This window comes from Carcharodon carcharias, unplaced genomic scaffold (genome assembly GCF_017639515.1).
Source record: "Carcharodon carcharias isolate sCarCar2 unplaced genomic scaffold, sCarCar2.pri U03, whole genome shotgun sequence".
NCBI classification, from domain to species: Eukaryota; Metazoa; Chordata; class Chondrichthyes; order Lamniformes; family Lamnidae; genus Carcharodon; species Carcharodon carcharias.
In genome coordinates this window covers 682,186-699,433 of record NW_024470890.1, presented here as the reverse complement: position 1 = coordinate 699,433, position 17,248 = coordinate 682,186, and positions in this window count along the sequence as shown.

Here is a 17,248-nt window from a genome sequence, read left to right as displayed (position 1 = left end):
ACTATCCTGCACTCTCCCCATAGCCCTGTATCAATCCCCAAACTAATCCCACTGTCCAGCTCTCTCCATAGCCCAGTAACAATCTCCTAACTAATCCCACTGTCCCACTCTCTTCCCATAGACCTGTATCAATCCCCAAACTATTCCCTCTATCCCGCTCTCACCCCATTGCCCTGTATCAAACCCCAAATTAATCCCACTGTCCAGCTCTCGCCTAGCCCAGTAACAATCCCAAACTAATCCCACTGCCCAACTCTCTGCCCATAGCCCTGCATCAATCACCAAACTAATCCCAGTGCTCCACTCTCTCCCCATAGCCCTTTATCAATCCCACTCTAATCCCACTGCCCCGCTCTCTCCCCATAGCCCTGTATCAATCTCCAAACTAATCCCACTGCGCCACTCTCTCCCCATAGCCCTGTATCAATACCAAACTAATCCCACTGCCACACTCTATCCCAATATCCCTGTATCAATCCCACACTAATCCCACTTCCCCACTCTCTCCCCAGAGCCCTGTATCAATCCCAAACTACTCTCACTGCCCCACTCTCTCCCCATAGCCCTGTATCAATCCCAAACTCATCCCACTGTCCCGTTCTCTCCCCATAGCCCTGTATCAATACCAAACTAATCCCATTGCCTCACTCTGTCCGCATAATCCTGTATCAATCCCATACTAATCCCACTGCCCCACTCTCTCCCCATTGCCCTGTACCAATACCAAACTAATCTCAGTGCCCCACACTCTCCCCATAGCCCTGTATCAATCCCCAAATTAATCCCACTGCCTCACTCTCTCCCCATAGCCCAGTATCAATCCCAAACTAATCCCACAGCCCCATTCTCTACCCATAGCCCTGTATCAATCCCACACTAATCCCACTGCCCCACTCTCTCCCCATAGCCCTGTACCAATCCCAAACTAATCTCACTGCCCCACTCTCTCTCCATAGCCCTGTATCAATCCCCAAACTAATCCCACTGCTCCACTCTCTCCCCATAGCCCTGTATCAATCCCCAAACTAATCCTACTGCCCCACTCTATCCCCATAGCCCTGGATCAATCCCACACTAATCCCACTGCCTCACTCTCTCCCCATAGCCCTGTATCAATTCCAAACTAATCCCACAGCCCCATTCTCTCCCCATAGCCCTGTATCAATCCCCAAACTAATCCCACTGCCCCGCTCTCTCCCCATAGCCCTGTATCAATCCGAAACTAATCCCACTGCCCCACTCTCTCGCCATAGCCCTGTATCAATTCCCAAACTAATCACACTGCCCCACTCTCTCCCCATAGCCCTGTATCAGTCCCTCTCTAATCCCACTGCCCCTCTCTCTCCCAATAGCCCTTTATCAATCCCACACTAATCCCACTGCCCCATTCTCTCCCCATAGCCCGGTATCAATACCAAACTAATACCACTTCCCCACTCTCTCCCCATAGCCCTGTATCAATCCCCAAACTAATCCCACCGCCCCACTCGCTCCCCATGGCACTGTTTCAATCCCTCACTAATCCCACTGCCTCAATCACTCCCCTTCGCCCTGTATCAATCCCACACTAATCAATTTGCCCCACTCTCTCCCCATAGCCCTGTATCAACTCCAAACTAATCCCACAGCCCCATTCTCTCCCCATAGCCCTGTATCAATCCCAAAATAATCCCACTGCCCCACTCTCTCCCCTTAGCCCTGTCTCAAACCCAAACTAATCCCACTGCCCCACTCTCTCCCCATAGCCCTGTATCAATCCCAATCTAAGTCCGTTGCCGCGCTTTCTCCCAATAGCCGTGTATCAATCCCAAGCTCATCCCACTGTCCCGTTCTCTCCCCATAGCCCTGTATCAATACCAAACTAATCCCATTGCCTCACTCTGTCCGCATAATCCTGTATCAATCCGTAAACTAATCCCACTGCTCCATTCTCTCCCCATAGCCCTGTATCAATCCCCAAACTAATCCTACTGCCCCACTCTATCCCCATAGCCCTGTATCAATCCCACACTAATCCCACTGCCTCACTCTCTCCCCATAGCCCTGTATCAATCCCACACTAATCCCACTGCCCCACTCTCTCCCCATAGCCCTGTATAAATACCAGACTAATCCCATTGCCACTATCTATCCCCATAGCCCGGTATCAACCCAATTTAATCCCACTGCCACACGCTCTCCCCATAGCCCTGTATCAATCCCACACAAATCCCACTGCCCCACTCTCTCCCCATAGCCCTGTATTAATCCCCAAACTAATCCCACTGTCCCGCTCTCTCTCCATAGCCCTGTATCAATCCCACACTAATCCCAGTGCCCGACTCTCTACCCATTGCCCTGTATCAATCCCCAAACTAATCGCACTATCCTGCACTCTCCCCATAGCCCTGTATCAATCCCCAAACTAATCCCACTGCCCCTCTCTCTCTCCATACCCCTGTATCAATCCCACACTAATCCCACTGCCCCAATCTCTACCCATTGCCCTGTATCAATCCCACACTAATCCCACTGCCTCACTCTCTCCCCATAGCCCTGTATCGATCCCCAAACTAATCCCACTGTCCCGCTCTCTCCCCATTGCCCTGTATCAATCCCACACTAATCCCAGTGCCTCATTGTCTCCCCATTTCTCTGTATCAATCCCACACTAATCCCACTGCCTCACTCTCTCCCCATAGACCTGTATCAATCCCCAAACTACTCCCACTATCCTGCACTCTCCCCATAGCCCTGTATCAATCCCCAAATTAATCCCACTGTCCAGCTCTCGCCTAGCCCAGTAACAATCCCAAACTAATCCCACTACCCCACTCTCTGCCCATAGCCCTGTATCTATCACCAAACTAATCCTAGTTCTCCACTCTCTCCCCATAGCCCTGTATCAATCCCCCTCTAATCCCACTGCCCCACTCTCTCCCCATAGCCCTGTATCAATCCCCAAACTAATCACATTGCCCCACTCTCTCCCCATAGCCCTGTATCAATCCCACACTAATCCCATTGCCCCTATCTATCCCCATAGCCCTGTATCAACCCAATTTAGTCCCACTGCCCCACTCTCTCCCCATAGCCCTGTATCAATGCCACACAAATCCCACTGCCCCAATCTCTCCCCATAGCCCTGTATCAATCCCACACTAATCCCACTCCCCCACTCTATCCCCATAGCCCTGTATCAATCCCCAAACTAGTCCCACTATCCCGCTCTCTTTCCATAGCCCTGTATCAATTTCACACCATTCCCACTGCCTCACTCTCTCCCCATAGCCCTGTAACAATCCCCAAACTAATCCCACTCTCCCACTCTCTCTCCATAGCACTGTATCAATCCCACACTAATCCCACTGCCTCACTCTCTCCCCATAGCCCTGTATCAATCCCCAAACTACTCCCACTATCCTGCACTCTCCCCATAGCCCTGTATCAATCCCCAAATTAATCCCACTGTCCACCTCTCGCCTAGCCCAGTAACAATCTCAAACTAATCCCACTGCTCCACTCTCTCCCCATAGCCCTGTATCAATCCCCCTCTAATCCAACTGCCCCGCTCTCTCCCCATAGCCCTCTATCAATCCGAAACTAATCCCACTGCCCCATTCTCTCCCCATAGCCCTGTATCAATACCAAAATAATACCACTTCCCCACTCTCTCCCCATAGCCCTGTATCAATCACAAACTAATCTCACTGCCCCACTCTCTCCCCATAGACCTGTATCAATCCCACACTAATCCCACTGCCTCACTCTCTCCCCATAGCCCTGTATCAATCCCCAAACTAATCCCACTGCCCCACTGTCTCTCCATAGCCCTGTATCAATCCCACATTAATCCCACTGCCCCAATCTCTGCCCATTGCCCTGTATCAATCCCACACTAATCCCAGTGCCTCATTGTCTCCCCATTTCTCTGTATCAATCCCACACTAATCCCACTGCCTCACTCTCTCCCCATCGACCTGTATCAATCCCCAAACTACTCCCACTGTCCTGCACTCTCCCCATAGCCCTGTATCAATCCCCAAATTAATCCCACTGTCCAGCTCTCGCCTAGCCCAGTAACAATCCCAAAGTAATCCCACTGCCCCACTCTCTGCCCATAGCCCTGTATCTGTCACCAAACAAATCCTAGTGCTCCACTCTCTCCCCATAGCCCTGTATCAGTCCCCCTCTAATCCCACTGCCCTGCTCTCTCCCCATAGCCCTGTATCAATCCCACACTAATCCCACTGCCCCAATCTCTCCCCATAGCCCTGTATCAATGCCACACAAATCCCACTGCCTCCCTCTCTCCCCATAGCCCTGTGTCAATCCCAGACTAATCCCACTCCCCCACTCTATCCCCATAGCCCTGTATCAATCACCAAACTAGTCCCACTGTCCCGCTCTCTTTCCATAGCCCTGTATCAATCCCACACCATTCCCACTGCCTCACTCTCTCCCCATAGCCCTGTATCAATCCCCAAACTAATCCCACTGTCCCACTCTCTCTCCATAGCCCTGTATTATTCCCACACTAATCCCACTGCCCCACTCTCTCCCCATTGCCCTGTATCAATCCCACACTAATCCCACTGCCTCACTCTCTCCCCATGGCCCTGTATCAATCCCCAAACTAATCCCACTGCCCAGCTCTCGCCTAGCCCAGTAACAATCCAAAACTAATCCCACTGCCCCACTCTCTGCCCATAGCCCTGTATCAATCACCAAACTAATCCTAGTGCTCCGCTCTCTCTCCATAGCCCTGTATCAATCCCTCACTAATCCCACTGCCCCTCTCTCTCCCCATAGCCCTGTATCAATCCCCCTCTAATCCAATTGCCCCGCTCTCTCTCCATAGCCCTGTATCAATCCGAAACTAATCCCACTGCCCCACTCTCTCCCCATAGCCCTGTATCAATCCCTCACTAATCCCACTGCCCCTCTCTCTCCCCATAGCCCTGTATCAATCCAAAGTTAATCCCACTGCCCCACTCTCTCCCCATAGCCCTTTATCAATCCCACACTAATCCCATTGCCTCACTGTAACCCCATAGCCCTGTATCAATCCCCAAACTAATCCCACTGTCCAGCTCTCTCCATAGCCGAGTATCAATCCCCAAACTATTCCCTCTATCCCGCTCTCTCCCCATAGCCCTGTATCAATCCCCAAACTAATCCCACTGCCCCACTCTCTGCCCATAGCCCTGTATCAATCACCAAACTAATCCCAGTGCTCCACTCTCTCCCCATAGCCCTGTATCAATCCCCAAACTAATCCCACTGCCCCACTCTCTCGCCATTGCCCTGTATCAATCCCCCACTAATCCCACTGCCCCTCTCTCTCCCCATAGCCCTGTATCAATCCCCCTCTAATCCAATTGCCCCGCTCTCTCTCCATAGCCCTGTATCAATCCGAAACTAATCCCACTGCCCCACTCTCTCGCCATAGCCCTGTATCAATCCCCAAACTAATCACACTGCCCCACTCTCTCCCCATAGCCCTGTATCAATCCCTCACTAATCCCACTGCCCCTCTCTCTCCCCATAGCCCTGTATCAATACCAAACTAATCCCACTGCCACATCTATCCCCATAGCCCTGTATCAATCCCACACTAATCCCATTGCCCCACTCTATCCCCATAGCCCTGTATCAATCCAAAGTTAATCCCACTGCCCCACTCTCTCCCCATAGCCCTTTATCAATCCCACACTAATCCCATTGCCTCACTGTAACCCCATAGCCCTGTATCAATCCCAATTTAATCCAACTGCCCCACTCTCTCCCTATAGCCCTGTATCAATCCCAAACTAATCTCATTGCCCCACTCTCTCCCCATAGCCTTGTATCAATCCCCAAACTAAGCCCGCTGCCCTACTCTCTCCCCATAGCCCAGTATCAATACCAAACTAATACCACTTCCCCACTCTCTCCCCATAGCCCTGTATCAATCCCAAACTACTCTCACTGCCCCACTATCTCCCCATAGCCCTGTATCAATCCCAAACTCATCCCACTGTCCCGTTCTCTCCCCATAGCCCTGTATCAATACCAAACTAATCCCATTGCCTCACTCTGTCCGCATAATCCTGTATCAATCCCATACTAATCCCACTGCCCGACTCTCTCCCCATAGCCCTGTACCAATACCAAACTAATCTCACTGCCCCACTCTCTCCCCATAGCCCTGTATCAATCCCCAAACTAATCCCACTGCTCCACTCTCTCCCTATAGCCCTGTATCAACCCCCAAACTAATCCTACTGCCCCACTCTATCCCCATAGCCCTGTATCAATCCCACACTAGTCCCACTGCCTCACTCTCTCCCCATAGCCCTGTATCAATCCCACACCATTCCCACTGCCTCACTCTCTCCCCATAGCCCTGTAACAATCCCCAAACTAATCCCACTGTCCCGCTCTCTCTCCATAGCCCTGTATTATTCCCACACTAATCCCACTGCCCCACTCTCTCCCCATTGCCCTGTATCAATCCCACACTAATCCCACTGCCTCACTCTCTCCCCATAGCCCTGTATCAATCCCCAAACTACTCCCACTATCCTGCACTATCCCCATAGCCCTGTATCAATCCCCAAACTAATCCCACTGTCCAGCTCTCTCCATAACTCAGTAACAATCTCCTAACTAATCCCACTGTCCCACTCTCTTCCCATAGACCTGTATCAATCCCCAAACTATTCCCTCTATCCCGCTCTCACCCCATTGCCCTGTATCAAACCCCAAATTAATCCCACTGTCCAGCTCTCGCCTAGCCCAGTAACAATCCCAAACTAATCCCACTGCCCAACTCTCTGCCCATAGCCCTGCATCAATCACCAAACTAATCCCAGTGCTCCACTCTCTCCCCATAGCCCTTTATCAATCCCACTCTAATCCCACTGCCCCGCTCTCTCCCCATAGCCCTGTATCAATCTCCAAACTAATCCCACTGCGCCACTCTCTCCCCATAGCCCTGTATCAATACCAAACTAATCCCACTGCCACACTCTATCCCAATATCCCTGTATCAATCCCACACTAATCCCACTTCCCCACTCTCTCCCCAGAGCCCTGTATCAATCCCAAACTACTCTCACTGCCCCACTCTCTCCCCATAGCCCTGTATCAATCCCAAACTCATCCCACTGTCCCGTTCTCTCCCCATAGCCCTGTATCAATACCAAACTAATCCCATTGCCTCACTCTGTCCGCAAAATCCTGTATCAATCCCATACTAATCCCACTGCCCCACTCTCTCCCCATTGCCCAGTACCAATACCAAACTAATCTCAGTGCCCCACACTCTCCCCATAGCCCTGTATCAATCCCCAAATTAATCCCACTGCCTCACTCTCTCCCCATAGCCCTGTATCAATCCCCAAATTAATCCCACTGCCTCACTCTCTCCCCATTGTCCTGTATCAATCCCACACAAATCCCACTGCCCCAATCTCTCCCCATAGCCCTGTATCAATCCCAAACTAATCCCACTGCCTCACTCTCTCCCCATAGCCCAGTATCAATCCCAAACTAATCCTACAGCCCCATTCTCTACCCATAGCCCTGTATCAATCCCACACTAATCCCACTGCCCCACTCTCTCCCCATAGCCCTGTACCAATCCCAAACTAATCTCACTGCCCCACTCTCTCTCCATAGCCCTGTATCAATCCCCAAACTAATCCCACTGTTCCACTCTCTCCCCATAGCCCTGTATCAATCCCCAAACTAATCCTACTGCCCCACTCTATCCCCATAGCCCTGGATCAATCCCACACTAATCCCACTGCCTCACTCTCTCCCCATAGCCCTGTATCAATTCCAAACTAATCCCACTGCCCCTCTCTCTCCCAATAGCCCTTTATCAATCCCACACTAATCCCACTGCCCCATTCTCTCCCCTTAGCCCGGTATCAATCCCACACTAATCCCACTGCCTCACTCTCTCCCCATAGCCCTGTATCAATCCCCAAACTAATCCCACTGCCCCACTCTCTCTCCATAGCCCTGTATCAATCCCACATTAATCCCACTGCCCCAATCTCTGCCCATTGCCCTGTATCAATCCCACACTAATCCCAGTGCCTCATTGTCTCCCCATTTCCCTGTATCAATCCCACACTAATCCCACTGCCTCACTCTCTCCCCATAGACCTGTATCAATCCCCAAACTACTCCCACTATCCTGCACTCTCCCCATAGCCCTGTATCAATCCCCAAATTAATCCCACTGTCCAGCTCTCGCCTAGCCCAGTAACATTCCCAAACTAATCCCACTACCCCACTCTCTGCCCATAGCCCTGTATCTATCACCAAACTAATCCTAGTTCTCCACTCTCTCCCCATAGCCCTGTATCAATCCCCCTCTAATCCCACTGCCCGACTCTCTCCCCATAGCCCTGTATCAATCCCCAAACTAATCACATTGCCCCACTCTCTTCCCATAGCCCTGTATCAATCCCACACTAATCCCATTGCCCCTATCTATCCCCATAGCCCTGTATCAACCCAATTTAGTCCCACTGCCCCACTCTCTCCCCATAGCCCTGTATCAATGCCACACAAATCCCACTGCCCCAATCTCTCCCCATAGCCCTGTATCAATCCCACACTAATCCCACTCCCCCACTCTATCCCCATAGCCCTGTATCAATCCCCAAACTAGTCCCACTATCCCGCTCTCTTTCCATAGCCCTGTATCAATTTCACACCATTCCCACTGCCTCACTCTCTCCCCATAGCCCTGTAACAATCCCCAAACTAATCCCACTCTCCCACTCTCTCTCCATAGCACTGTATCAATCCCACACTAATCCCACTGCCTCACTCTCTCCCCATAGCCCTGTATCAATCCCCAAACTACTCCCACTATCCTGCACTCTCCCCATAGCCCTGTATCAATCCCCAAATTAATCCCACTGTCCACCTCTCGCCTAGCCCAGTAACAATCTCAAACTAATCCCACTGCTCCATTCTCTCCCCATAGCCCTGTATCAATCCCCCTCTAATCCAACTGCCCCGCTCTCTCCCCATAGCCCTCTATCAATCCGAAACTAATCCCACTGCCCCATTCTCTCCCCATAGCCCGGTATCAATACCAAAATAATACCACTTCCCCACTCTCTCCCCATAGCCCTGTATCAATCACAAACTAATCTCACTGCCCCACTCTCTCCCCATAGACCTGTATCAATCCCACACTAATCCCACTGCCTCACTCTCTCCCCATAGCCCTGTATCAATCCCCAAACTAATCCCACTGCCCCACTGTCTCTCCATAGCCCTGTATCAATCCCACATTAATCCCACTGCCCCAATCTCTGCCCATTGCCCTGTATCAATCCCACACTAATCCCAGTGCCTCATTGTCTCCCCATTTCTCTGTATCAATCCCACACTAATCCCACTGCCTCACTCTCTCCCCATCGACCTGTATCAATCCCCAAACTACTCCCACTATCCTGCACTCTCCCCATAGCCCTGTATCAATCCCCAAATTAATCCCACTGTCCAGCTCTCGCCTAGCCCAGTAACAATCCCAAAGTAATCCCACTGCCCCACTCTCTCCCCATAGCCCTGTATCTATCACCAAACAAATCCTAGTGCTCCACTCTCTCCCCATAGCCCTGTATCAGTCCCCCTCTAATCCCACTGCCCCGCTCTCTCCCCATAGCCCTGTATCAAACCCCACACTAATCCCACTGCCCAATCTCTCCCCATAGCCCTGTATCAATGCCACACAAATCCCACTGCCTCCCTCTCTCCCCATAGCCCTGTGTCAATCCCAGACTAATCCCACTCCCCCACTCTATCCCCATAGCCCTGTATCAATCCCAAGACTAATCCCACTGTCCCGCTCTCTTTCCATAGCCCTGTATCAATCCCACACCATTCCCACTGCCTCCCCATAGCCCTGTATCAATCCCCAAACTAATCCCAATCTCCCGCTCTCTCTCCATAGCCCTGTATTATTCCCACACTAATCCCCCTGCCCCACTCTCTCCCCATTGCCCTGTATCAATCCCACACTAATCCCACTGCCTCACTCTCTCCCCATGGCCCTGTATCAATCCCCAAACTAATCCCACTGCCCAGCTCTCGCCTAGCCCAGTAACAATCCAAAACTAATCCCACTGCCCCACTCTCTGCCCATAGCCCTGTATCAATCACCAAACTAATCCCACTGCCCCACTCTCTGCCCATAGCCCTGTATCAATCCCTAAACTAATCCCACTGCCCCACTCTCTCCCCATAGCCCTGTATCAATCCCAAACTAATCCCACTGCCCCACTCTCTCCCCATAGCCCTGTATCAATCCCAAACTAATCCCACTGCCCCACTCTCTCCCCATAGCCCTGTATCAATCCCACACTAATCCCACTGCCCCACTCTCTCCCCATAGCCCTGTATCAATCCCAAACTAATCCCACTGCCCCACTCTCTCCCCATAGCCCTGTATCAATCCCACACTAATCCCACTGCCCCACTCTCTCCCCATAGCCCTGTATCAATCCCCAAACTAATCCCACTGCCCCACTCTCTCCCCATAGCCCTGTATCAATCCCAAACTAATCCCACTGCCCCACTCTCTCCCCATAGCCCTGTATCAATCCCAAACTAATCCCACTGCCCCACTCTCTCCCCATAGCCCTGTATCAATCCCAAACTAATCCCAGTGCTCCACTCTCTCCCCATAGCCCTGTATCAATCCCCAAACTAATCCCACTGCCCCACTCTCTCGCCATTGCCCTGTATCAATCCCCCACTAATCCCACTGCCCCTCTCTCTCCCCATAGCCCTGTATCAATCCCCCTCTAATCCAACTGCCCCGCTCTCTCCCCATAGCCCTGTATCAATCCGAAACTAATCCCACTGCCCCACTCTCTCGCCATAGCCCTGTATCAATCCCCAAACTAATCACACTGCCCCACTCTCTCCCCATAGCCCTGTATCAATCCCTCACTAATCCCACTGCCCCTCTCTCTCCCCATAGCCCTGTATCAATACCAAACTAATCCCACTGCCACATCTATCCCAATAGCCCTGTATCAATCCCACACTAATCCCATTGCCCCATTCTCTCCCCATAGCCCTGTATCAATCCCAATTTAATCCCACTGCCCCACTCTCTCCCCATAGCCCTTTATCAATCCCACACTAATCCCATTGCCTCACTGTAACCCCATAGCCCTGTATCAATCCCAATTTAATCCAACTGCCCCACTCTCTCCCTATAGCCCTGTATCAATCCCAAACTAATCTCATTGCCCCACTCTCTCCCCATAGCCTTGTATCAATCCCCAAACTAAGCCCGCTGCCCTACTCTCTCCCCATAGCCCAGTATCAATACCAAACTAATACCACTTCCCCACTCTCTCCCCATAGCCCTGTATCAATCCCAAACTACTCTCACTGCCCCACTATCTCCCCATAGCCCTGTATCAATCCCAAACTCATCCCACTGTCCCGTTCTCTCCCCATAGCCCTGTATCAATACCAAACTAATCCCATTGCCTCACTCTGTCCGCATAATCCTGTATCAATCCCTAACTAATCCCACTGCCCGACTCTCTCCCCATAGCCCTGTACCAATCACAAACTAATCTCACTGCCCCACTCTCTCCCCATAGCCCTGTATCAATCCCCAAACTAATCCCACTGCTCCACTCTCTCCCCATAGCCCTGTATCAATCCCAAACTAATCCCACTGCCCCACTCTCTCCCCATAGCCCTGTATCAATCCCAAACTAATCCCACTGCCCCACTCTCTCCCCATAGCCCTGTATCAATCCCACACTAATCCCACTGCCCCACTCTCTCCCCATAGCCCTGTATCAATCCCCAAACTAATCCCACTGCCCCACTCTCTCCCCATAGCCCTGTATCAATCCCACACTAATCCCACTGCCCCACTCTCTCCCCATAGCCCTGTATCAATCCCACACTAATCCCACTACCCAATCTCTCCCCATAGCCCTGTATCAATCCCCAACTAATCCCACTGCCCCACTCTCCCCATAGCCCTGTATCAATCCCCAAACTAATCCCACTGCCCCACTCTCTCCCCATAGCCCTGTATCAATCCCCAAACTAATCCCACTGCCCCACTCTCTCCCCATAGCCCTGTATCAATCCCACACTAATCCCACTGCCCCACTCTCTCCCCATAGCCCTGTATCAATCCCCAAATTAATCCCACTGTCCAGCTCTCGCCTAGCCCAGTAACAATCCCAAACTAATCCCACTGCCCCACTCTCTGCCCATAGCCCTGTATCAATCACCAAACTAATCCCAGTGCTCCACTCTCTCCCCATAGCCCTGTATCAATCCCACACTAATCCCACTGCCCCGCTCTCTCCCCATAGCCCTGTATCAATCCCCAAACTAATCCCACTGCCCCACTCTCTCCCCATAGCCCTGTATCAATACCAAACTAATCCCACTGCCACACTCTATCCCAATAGCCCTGTATCAATCCCACACTAATCCCACTTCCCCACTCTCTCCCCAGAGCCCTGTATCAATCCCAAACTACTCTCACTGCCCCACTCTCTCCCCATAGCCCTGTATCAATCCCAAACTCATCCCACTGTCCCGTTCTCTCCCCATAGCCCTGTATCAATACCAAACTAATCCCATTGCCTCACTCTGTCCGCATAATCCTGTATCAATCCCATACTAATCCCACTGCCCCACTCTCTCCCCATTGCCCAGTACCAATACCAAACTAATCTCAGTGCCCCACACTCTCCCCATAGCCCTGTATCAATCCCCAAATTAATCCCACTGCCTCACTCTCTCCCCATTGTCCTGTATCAATCCCACACAAATCCCACTGCCCCAATCTCTCCCCATAGCCCTGTATCAATCCCAAACTAATCCCACTGCCTCACTCTCTCCCCATAGCCCTGTATCAATCCCCAAACTAATCCTACAGCCCCGCTCTATCCCCATAGACCTGTATCAATCCCACACTAATCCCACTGCCCCACTCTCTCCCCATAGCCCTGTATCAATCCCAAACTAATCCCACTGCCCCACTCTCTACCCATAGACCTGTATCAATCCCCAAACTAATCCCACTGTCCCGCTCTCTCCCCATAGCCCTGTATCAATCCCCAAACTAATCCTACTGCCCCACTCTATCCCCATAGCCCTGTATCAATCCCACACTAATCCCACTGCCTCACTCTCTCCCCATAGCCCTGTATCAATTCCACACTAATCCCACTGCCCCTCTCTCTCCCCATAGCCCTGTATCAATCCCACACTAATCCCACTGCCCCACGTTCTCTCCCCTTAGCCCGAGTATCAATCCCACACTAATCCACTGCCTCACTCTCTCCCCATAGCCCTGTATCAATCCCCAAACTAATCCCACTGCCCCACTCTCTCTCCATAGCCCTGTATCAATCCCACATTAATCCCACTGCCCCAATCTCTGCCCATTGCCCGGTATCAATACCAAAATAATACCACTTCCCCACTCTCTCCCCATAGCCCTGTATCAATCACAAACTAATCTCACTGCCCCACTCTCTCCCCATAGACCTGTATAAATCCCACACTAATCCCACTGCCTCACTCTCTCCCCATAAGCCCTGTATCAATCCCCAAACTAATCCCACTGCCCCACTGTCTCTCCATAGCCCTGTATCAATCCCACATTAATCCCACTGCCCCAATCTCTGCCCATTGCCCTGTATCAATCCCACACTAATCCCAGTGCCTCATTGTCTCCCCATTTCCCTGTATCAATCCCACACTAATCCCACTGCCTCACTCTCTCCCCATCGACCTGTATCAATCCCCAAACTACTCCACCTATCCTGCACTCTCCCCATAGCCCTGTATCAATCCCCAAATTAATCCCACTGTCCAGCTCTCGCCTAGCCCAGTAACAATCCCAAAGTAATCCCACTGCCCCACTCTCTGCCCATAGCCCTGTATCTGTCACCAAACAAATCCTAGTGCTCCACTCTCTCCCCATAGCCCTGTATCAGTCCCCCTCTAATCCCACTGCCCTGCTCTCTCCCCACAGTCCTGTATCAATCCGAAACTAATCCCACTGCCCCACTCTCTCCCCGTAGCCCTGTATCAATCCCACACTAATCCCACTGCCCCAATCTCTCCCCATAGCCCTGTATCAATGCCACACAAATCCCACTGCCTCCCTCTCTCCCCATAGCCCTGTGTCAATCCCAGACTAATCCCACTCCCCCACTCTCTCCCCATAGCCCTGTATCAATCCCAAACTAATCCCACAGCACCGCTCTCTCCCCAAACAGCCCACTGTATCAATCCCCACTTAATCCCACTGCCCTACTCTCTCCCCATAGCCCAGTATCAATCCCCAACAAATCCCACTGCCCCACTCTCTCCTATAGCCCGAGTATCAATGCCACAAATAATCCCACTGCCCCTCCCTCTTCCATAAGCTCTGAGTCAAATCCCCAAACTAGTCCCAATGCCCCACTCTCTCCCATAGCCCTGTTTAATCCCAAACTAATCCTCGTCCCCATCTATCCACATAGCCCTGGTATCAATCCCACACTATTCCCACGCCTCATCTCTCCCCATAGCCCGTAAAAATACCAACTAATCCCATTGCCCCTTTCTATCCTCATAGCCCTGTATCAACCCCACAATAATCCCACTGCCCTCACTTCTCCCATAGCCCTGTATCAATCCCCAAACTAATCCCACTGCCCCACTCTCTCCCCATAGCCCTGTATCAATCCCACACTAATCCCACTGTTCACTCTCTCCCCATAGCCCTGTATCAATCCCAAACTAATCCCACTGTCCCGCTCTCTCCCCCATAGCCCTGTATCAATCCCACACTAATCCCACTGCCCCACTCTCTCCCCATAGCCCTGTATCAATCCCACACTAATCCCACTGCCTCACTCTCTCCCCATAGCCCTGTATCAATCCCCAAACTAATCCCACTGCCTCACTCTCTCCCCATAGCCCTGTATCAATCCCCAAACTAATCCCACTGCCCAGCTCTATCCATAGCCCAGTATCAATCCCCAACTAATCCCACTGCCCCACTCTCTCCCCATAGCCCTGTATCAACCCAAACTAATCCTACTGCCTCCACTCTCTCCCCATAGCCCTGTATCAATCCCAAACTAATCCCACTGCCCACTCTCTCCCCATAGCCCTGTATCAATCCCAACACTAATCCCACTGCCCTCACTCTCTCCCCATTGCCCTGTATCAATCCACAACTAATCCCACTGCCTCCCTCTCTCCCCATAGCCCTGTAACAATCCCCAACTAGATCCCACTGTCCCCACTCTCTCCCCATTAGCCCCTGTATCAATCCCCAAACTAATCCCACCAGCCCGCACTCTCTCCCCATAGCCCTTATCAATCCCCAAACCTAATCCCACTGCTCCACTCTCTCCCCATAGCCCTGTATCAATCCCAAACTAATCCCACTGTCCCGCTCTCTCCCATAGCCCCTGTATCAATCCACACTAATCCCACTGTCCCGCTCTCTCTCCCATAGCCTGTATCAATCCCCAAACTAATCCCACTGCCCCACTCTTCCCCATAGCCCTGTATCAATCCCAAACTAATCCACTGCCTCACTCTCTCCCCATAGCCCTGTATCAATCCCACACTAATCCCACTGCCTCCACTCTCTCCCCATAGCCCTGTATCATCCCCAACTAATCCCACTGCCCTCTCTCTCCCCATAGCCTGTATCAATCCCCAAACTAATCCCACTGTCCCGCTCTCTCCCCATAGCCCTGTATCAATCCCCACTAATCCCACTGCCCCACTCTCTCCCATAGCCCAGTAACAATCTCCAAACTAATCCCACTGTCCAGCTCTCTCCCCATAGCCCTGTATCAATCCCCAAACTAATCCCACTGCCCCACTCTCTCCCCATAGCCCTGTATCAATCCCACACAAATCCCACTGCCCCGATCTCTCCCCATAGCCCTGTATCAATCCCACACAAATCCCACTGCCTCACTCTCTCCCCATAGCCCTGTATCAATCCCAAACTAATCCCACTGCCCCACTCTCTCCCCATAGCCCTGTATCAATCCCAAACTAATCCCACTGCCTCACTCTCTCCCTATCGCCCTGTATCAATCCCAACTAATCCCACTGCCACACTCTCTCCCATAGCCCTGTATCAATCCCAAACTAATCCCACTGCCTCCACTCTCTCCCCATAGCCCTGTATCATCCACCATAATCCCACTGCCTCACTCTCTCCCCATAGCCCAGTATCAATCCCACACTAAATCCCACTGCCCCACTCTCTCCCATTGCCCTGTATCAATCCCACACTAATCCCACTGCCTCCCTCTCTCCCCATAGCCCTGTATCAATCCCAAACTAATCCCACTGCCCGCACTCTCTCCCATAGCCCTGTATCAATCCCCACAACTAATCCCACTGCCTCCTCTCTCCCCATTGCCCTGTATCAATCCCCAAACTAATCCCACTGTCCTACTCTCTACCCGTAGCCCTGTATCAATCCCCAAACTAATCCCACTGCCTCACTCTCTCCCCATAGCCCTGTATCAATCCCAAACTAATCTCACTGCCCCACTCTCTCCCCATAGCCCTGTATCAATGCCACACTAATCCCACTGCCTTCCTCTCACCCCATAGCCCTGTATCAATCCCACACTAATCCCATGCCCCACTCTCTCCCCATAGCCCTGTATCAATCCCCAAACTAATCCCACTGCCCCACTCTCTCCCCATAGCCCTGTATCAATCCCACACTAATCCCACTGCCCCACTCTCTCCCCATAGCCCTGTATCAATCCCACACTAATCCCACTGCCCCACTCTCTCCCCATAGCCCTGTATCAATCCCACACTAATCCCACTGCCCCACTCTCTCCCCATAGCCCTGTATCAATCCCAACCAATCCCACTGCCCCACTCTCTCCCCATAGCCCTTTATCAATCCCAAACTAATCCCACTGCCCCACTCTCTCCCCATAGCCCTGTATCAACCCAAAACTAATCCCACTGCCCCACTCTCTCCCCATAGCCCTGTATCAATCCCAAACTAATCCCACTGCCCCACTCTCTCCCCATAGCCCTGTATCAATCCCAAACTAATCCCACTGCCCCACTCTCTCCCCATAGCCCTGTATCAATCCCCAACTAATCCCACTGCCCCACTCTCTCCCCATAGCCCTGTATCAATCCCAAACTAATCCCACTGCCCCACTCTCTCCCCATAGCCCTGTATCAATCCCCAAACTAATCCCACTGC